This window comes from Thunnus thynnus, chromosome 11 (genome assembly GCF_963924715.1).
Source record: "Thunnus thynnus chromosome 11, fThuThy2.1, whole genome shotgun sequence".
In the NCBI taxonomy this organism is placed as follows: domain Eukaryota; kingdom Metazoa; phylum Chordata; class Actinopteri; order Scombriformes; family Scombridae; genus Thunnus; species Thunnus thynnus.
Window position 1 is genome coordinate 28,903,974 of NC_089527.1, and position 6,002 is coordinate 28,909,975.

At 41.8% G+C, this 6,002-nt stretch overlaps 1 long non-coding RNA gene across 2 annotated transcripts; it reads right to left on the minus strand.

Moving 5' to 3' along the window:
• Nucleotides 1–1,313: 1,313 nt before the first annotated feature.
• On the minus strand, nt 1,314–4,689 carry LOC137192152 (uncharacterized). Of its 2 annotated transcripts, XR_010930527.1 has the most exons (3): nt 4,467–4,689; nt 2,648–2,713; nt 1,314–2,152 (listed from the first exon to the last, which is right to left on the minus strand). It is a non-coding gene; the product is annotated as an uncharacterized lncRNA (long non-coding RNA). The 2 variants fall into 2 exon arrangements; XR_010930526.1 differs by lacking the exon at nt 4,467–4,689 and having other exon boundaries at nt 2,648–3,723.
• Nucleotides 4,690–6,002: the final 1,313 nt, after the last annotated feature.

Here is a 6,002-nt window from a genome sequence, read left to right on the forward strand (position 1 = left end):
ACTAATCTTTCTATCCTCATCTAATAACACCTCTGACTTGGGCAGTATTGGAGACTCCAGGGGGGTCCAAGCTCACAAATATCTCTGTCAAAGACTTTACCTCCAGCCAGACCAACACAATTCACACACACATGAAAGCCCCTAGAAGAAGAAGAGAGGCACTGACTGCTTCATATTAGTGTTTAATTAAGTTAAAAGACCTCTCTCCACCTCTCTCGCTCCACAGTCCAATAACTCAATTGAAGTCGTCTATTCTTTCATGGCTTTGAGCTGGCGTTCCTACAGCCTGGGATCACAGGCCATAAAAAGCAGATCGTGGCATTACTGCCGCGGCCCTGTCAGCCGCCTCTGGCCATAGCTGATGTCTCACTCATGTGATTAACTCAATAAAACTATTACGCAGACCTCCCTCTATCCACAAACCTTTCTCTCACTTTGTCTTTGGTGCCCCCTCTTTTTGTTTTCTTTTCATAATACCTGCTCTCTCATCTCCAATCAGCCCTCTCCTCTCTGACAGCATCAAATCTTTACTTTCTGTGGTTCAGGTTTTACCCTCTGGCCAAAAGTTCAGCCGCTCTACTGCCAAGACAAGCAGGTAGGGCTCTTTTATCTCAACTGCCTTCCTAAATGTTGAAACAGGAAGCAGGCAGCCAGAAAATCTGATTTGCTTCTCAAATCTGATCTTTTAGGCTGACTGTCCAGCTTGTAATACACAGAACAATATACAGTGGAACATCTAGTGGTTATTTTATATGCCATAGCTATCCTCAGCTTTTCAGCAGCTGACATCAACTGTATAATGACACAATTAGGTTATCTGGACATTTCTACAAGATATTTGAGATCATGTTCACACATCTGAGTCTTCAAATCTCAAGAAGTTTTTCGTCACCTAAAACAATGGATGGCAGAAGCTTATATTTGCCATATAGTCTGTCACCACAATCTATCACAATCTTTTAATTTCTGGGTCACTTTTGAAGTCCCCCTTCACCCAAAAATGTTTGACACTGGAAGGCTGTTTTTACATCCATCTGCTGAAGGAGGAAAGTTTCTCTGCTGACTGAAAATCTGACTTTAGGGGTCCTACGAGCAGGATTTGTGACATCACAACTAGTTTGGAGCCGATCATGGTCCAGTATGCAATTTACACAAGTGTGATGTGAAAACTTGAAGCCTCCAGTGCACAAACACTGGGAATGGTAGGAGGTAGAAGATGCCTTGTGTCCAGCAGTGAAACTCCTAAAATGAAAAATATCTAAGTATTCATAGATTATGGCTTTTTAATGTGGAAAATCCATATCAGACACAAATTATTATTCAAAGCAGAGTATTTTTTATATCTTTAATGTCTCTAAAGATATTGCTGCATTTTGATTACATTTACATATAAAAAAGCATACACAGAAAAAATCATCCCGTAACTTCAATCAGTAACAAAGCATTTTAAATCCTCTACGGTTGTGTGTCCGACTGGTTTCTTCTACATAGCAACAGCTATGGGTATTGTAGTACTTTTAGCTGTCCACATTGGCAAAAGGATGGACTGAATGATGGATTACTCATAAACGAACTTCAAATAATTGAAACTGGTGGTTATAACATATGATTGTTACATTATCCATGTTAATGCTAAGCAACACGGAGGATATTGTTAAAAGAAATTTTGAAATAGAAATGATGACAACTGAGCCATCTCTATGACAAATGAGCAAACACCATCTGCTGATGATGACCTTGAGATGTGTTGCTGGTAAATGGACCTTGAGTTAAGACAGAAATGTTGCTTATCGATAGCATTAGCTAATCAGCTACATCTGTCAGTCCCACAACCCTCATGTTGCAAGTCACAGCTTACTTTAAGAATCTCCCACTCAGTGACCCTTTTCAGATATACAATTTGACTATTTCAAGTCCAAAGTGGTAGCTGAACTTTCCACCTCTGACTCCTCTCCTCAACTGCACGTTTTTTCACCACCTCTCTGCTACCTTTTCTGCACCATCACTCTCTTCCTCTTCCTCCCGCTGACCAACTCTTTCATCCCCATCCTCCTCCACAATGACAGATCTCTGTTTACCACCTTCATAAATTACTGATGACCTTTTTTAGCGCTGAATAAACACGGCCAGGCCTGGTCTCCGAGGGTTGCCGCTGTGGTTCCGATTGGGTGTCAGGGAGGGAAAGAAAAGAAAGAAAACAGATGAAATCTCTTTGAAAAACCTTCTCCCTTCCACACTTGTTTCATCAGCCATGGGAGAAGAAAGGAGAGAGCTTTTCACCAGCTGCAGAGATAAGATAAGCAGCATGTGCGAAAGATCATTAGATATGAAGGCAGGGGATTCCTTCTCTCTTTTCATTCTCTCTTTACCTTCGTTTTTCCCTTTCTTGGGTCATTTTATCCCTCTTTATCTGTCAACATCTCTTTCGGTCTTGACTCTGACCCTATCTCACTCTATGCTGCTCTCATTCCTGTGTTCATTTTTAAACACCTACAGTACAGCAGGGGTTTTAACTTTTCTCAAGTAACATTTTATCTGGCTAACATGCTGCTGTATGGGCTATAAATCTTCCCCCGTGCTCACAGCGACTCCCACGGTTCGATTACACCGTTTTGGCAGCACATTTTATTTCATACTCCCAAATTACCGTGTCAAGAAGTCCAGTGAAAGTCCATGTTGATTCAAGCCCTCTGTATTTCATCGCAGGCCTTAGCTGAAAAAGCAAAAAGAACCGACAATATAACTGCTGTGCTGAGGGTTATGTTTAGCCTCAGATAAATCAAAGCTCTGGAAATGAAGCGATTTGAGATGAGGCTGCTCCTGAATTCTGGCAGCATGGGGTGTTGAGAGGGTTAAGGACCACTATCCGCTGGTGGTAGAGGTGGTGGGGGTCTCCCGGGCAGAGTGCCATCACCCGGTGGGGGACCTCGTACTGAAGCTACTTCATTCCCTGCTTGAATAGAATATAAATTTACACCCGTGGAGATTAACCACCCATATCGCATGAGAGCGTCGTGTGTCCGAATTGTAAAAATAAAGTGCGTGTGACACCACTGCTGCTTTCACTTCCTCTCGCTGCACACTTGTGGCACATTTTTGGTGGGTTGGGTAAGAGTATCTTGTTCAGCGCCCTAGAGATACTGGCAACGGATACATCTACTGGTTGCACAAATGGGACAGGCGGGAGGAGGGAGGGAACGAAAGAGAGAGGGAGAGGCGGAAGGTGTGAGTCGGGATGTCCAGTCCTAACGAGAGGCAGTAACTCATGTCAGGGAAGAGAGCTGTGAGTTATGACCTTTTAAGCCATGGTGGGGTTAAGTGTTTTCATTCCCAAACCAGCTGACACTCGACCTAAGGAGTGCGTAGACAGCTTGATGTGTCTGCGGGACAATTTACGGCCATGATCATTGTCTTTGTTATTTTTGCCCTCTGAACTCCTCGTTACCGCGTGCCTTCCACCCACCTCATCTCCAAACTGTGCATTTCTGGCTCGGTGGTCTGTAGCTTGATAGTCTCAGATCTTCCGTGACGTATATTCGTGTCAAGCTAGAAGTTGAAGTGGCACGACGAGAGAAGACGTGTAGAGATGCCGAGGTGGGAACTGGAGTGACCCGGGCCCTTGGCTGACATTTGGGATATTAATTAGCATAAAAGTGACCCTTTGACACTTGAACCCTCATTGGTAGGAGTGTGTTTCGCTTTGACGTAATGAACCGAGGAGTTAAGTTGTTTTCGATCTGATAACATGCTCATGTGTTGCGTGTAAAGCTCTTTTTTCGGTTCCCTCATCCATCCCCCCGGCACAAAATACAGTCAGTCGCACGCCCTGGCTGAGCTTCAGCTATTTGCTTGAGCGACACTTTTTCCATGAGCTGTCAATGTGGCTCGACACTCAGTCAGGACATCCAAATTTCCACCAGGCTCTCCTACAAAATATTGATCTCATCACTAAGTAAATAAACTTGGTGATGGATGGTAGAGGTAATTTTTCTTGTTGCTTGGACCCTCTACTTACTCTCTACTACTGTGCAAATCCATCTCTCTTTGAACGCATTATGTGGTGACCGTCTGACAGACTTAGGCAAAACACGACTTTAAGCCTTTCAAATATGTAGGAAAAACATGAAGCTTGGATGATTTGTGCTTATGTGGCAAGCAGTGTTTCCATTAAATGTGTCTGAGTGGCTGAGATCAGGGTAGAGGGTAACTAAGTTTACTGACCTCTTTATTTGTGGAATTCAATTCAGACTTCTTCCAGGCAGTCATGAATTGTATAATTCATATGAGTAACAAAAACAGATATAAAGTATATTAAGATAACTGGAAAATGTAATTCAAATACAACCATTATTTTTTATATATATATTTGCCTCTTTTAATGACTGGAGGTCACACAGTAGTTACTTAGCAATATGTAGTATATTCCAATAACTCTGCAAAGCACTCTACAGAACTGCAGCACTCACTCATTTCTTGTTTAGCAAGGTGCAGACTTTCCCCATGGAGGATCTGTTCAGCCATTATGCCAACATGCACCGCCTACAAGGAAGGAAAAGTCAAATCAAGTCAAGTCAGTTTTATTTATATAGCCCTATATAACAAATCTCAGGGGAGCATTACAGTCTGTACAGCAATCCAACATCCGCTGTCCTTAGACCCTCGATTCAAATAAAACAAAACTCCATGAAAAAAACAAAACAGCATCAGCATTTTAGACCTACAGATGTACGCAGATATGCCAGACAATAAATGTTACAGCTGCAGTTCCTGTTGTTTCCTCCATTTTTTAAATTTGTTTTTTCAACTGTTTTTTTTTATGTGTATTTTGAAGTTTTACTTTTAACATTCAAGTATTCTCAATGTGCCCATTTATTTTAAGTGTTAGCTTTTTAACCCTTTTAAACATGTTGTACATTCACCAACTTTAAGTGAGAATTACAAAGATCTCTTGGTGTTAGACTGAAGACCTCAGAGGACAGTGTAAATTAGCCCATCTGCTTGTGTATTGTTGCTTTGTTTGGCTACAAATGTGGGAATGAGCAAATAATATCATATTTCTATTTATATCTTATTTCTGATGCCCTTTCATAACATTACATTACTTTATCAAGTTAGTTAGTAGCCAGTCCAATAATGGACACAAAGTCAATTTTGTATAGTCCAATAAGCACTATTTCACTATTTCACAATAAGCAAAATTCAGTTAGTTGGGAAACAAGAAAAAGCTGAAATCTTTCCAGCTGTGGATTATGTTTCTTGGCCCACAACTCTGTTGAGTTTCCCTGGTCACTCAGCTCAACCCTGCCCCCCGACTGGCCATTTTATTTTTCCCCTAATTACTTTTCATAACTGTAACTCCCCCCAAAATCTAGCTCACACCTTCTCAAATGAGCCCACCTCTCAAAGCACAGAAACACCCAAAACAGAACCCTGAAAATTAACATGACCCTACGCTTTTTTGACCAGTTTATGAGAATCAGCCTCTTAAGTATTCCCTTGATTGCTCTAGCTCTACAGGAAACTAATGGACTTCCAGTGATGTGATTATGTTTATCAGTGTGTGAATGCATGCGCAACACGTCTCTCTACACAGTCCCCTCTTCATTTCCCTCTTCGCCTTTGTTTTCATTTTTACCACTCAAACTCTGACTCTTCTCTTATCTACATTTTCTTGTAAATTTCTGTCAGATTATCACTCACTACAGCTCTCTTCACCAGTTACTGCTTCTCTACATCTCCATCTCCTACTCTCACTCCATTCCTCTCTCTTTCCACGAGAGTTTCTCTGAATATCTCTACATCTAAGAGATGCTGAGTGCTGAGCTCATAAATTTTGTCTGGTGTGAAACAGAAGATGGCTTCCCAGGACGGCTGGGAGGTTTTTCATCACTGGAGCCTTTTTAGTGCTGTCCACTGCCACCACCAACATGTCACCAAACCCATGATAGGCAACGTGTTTATGTGTTTGTATTTGGGACTTGGCGGTCTTAATGAAAGCAGTG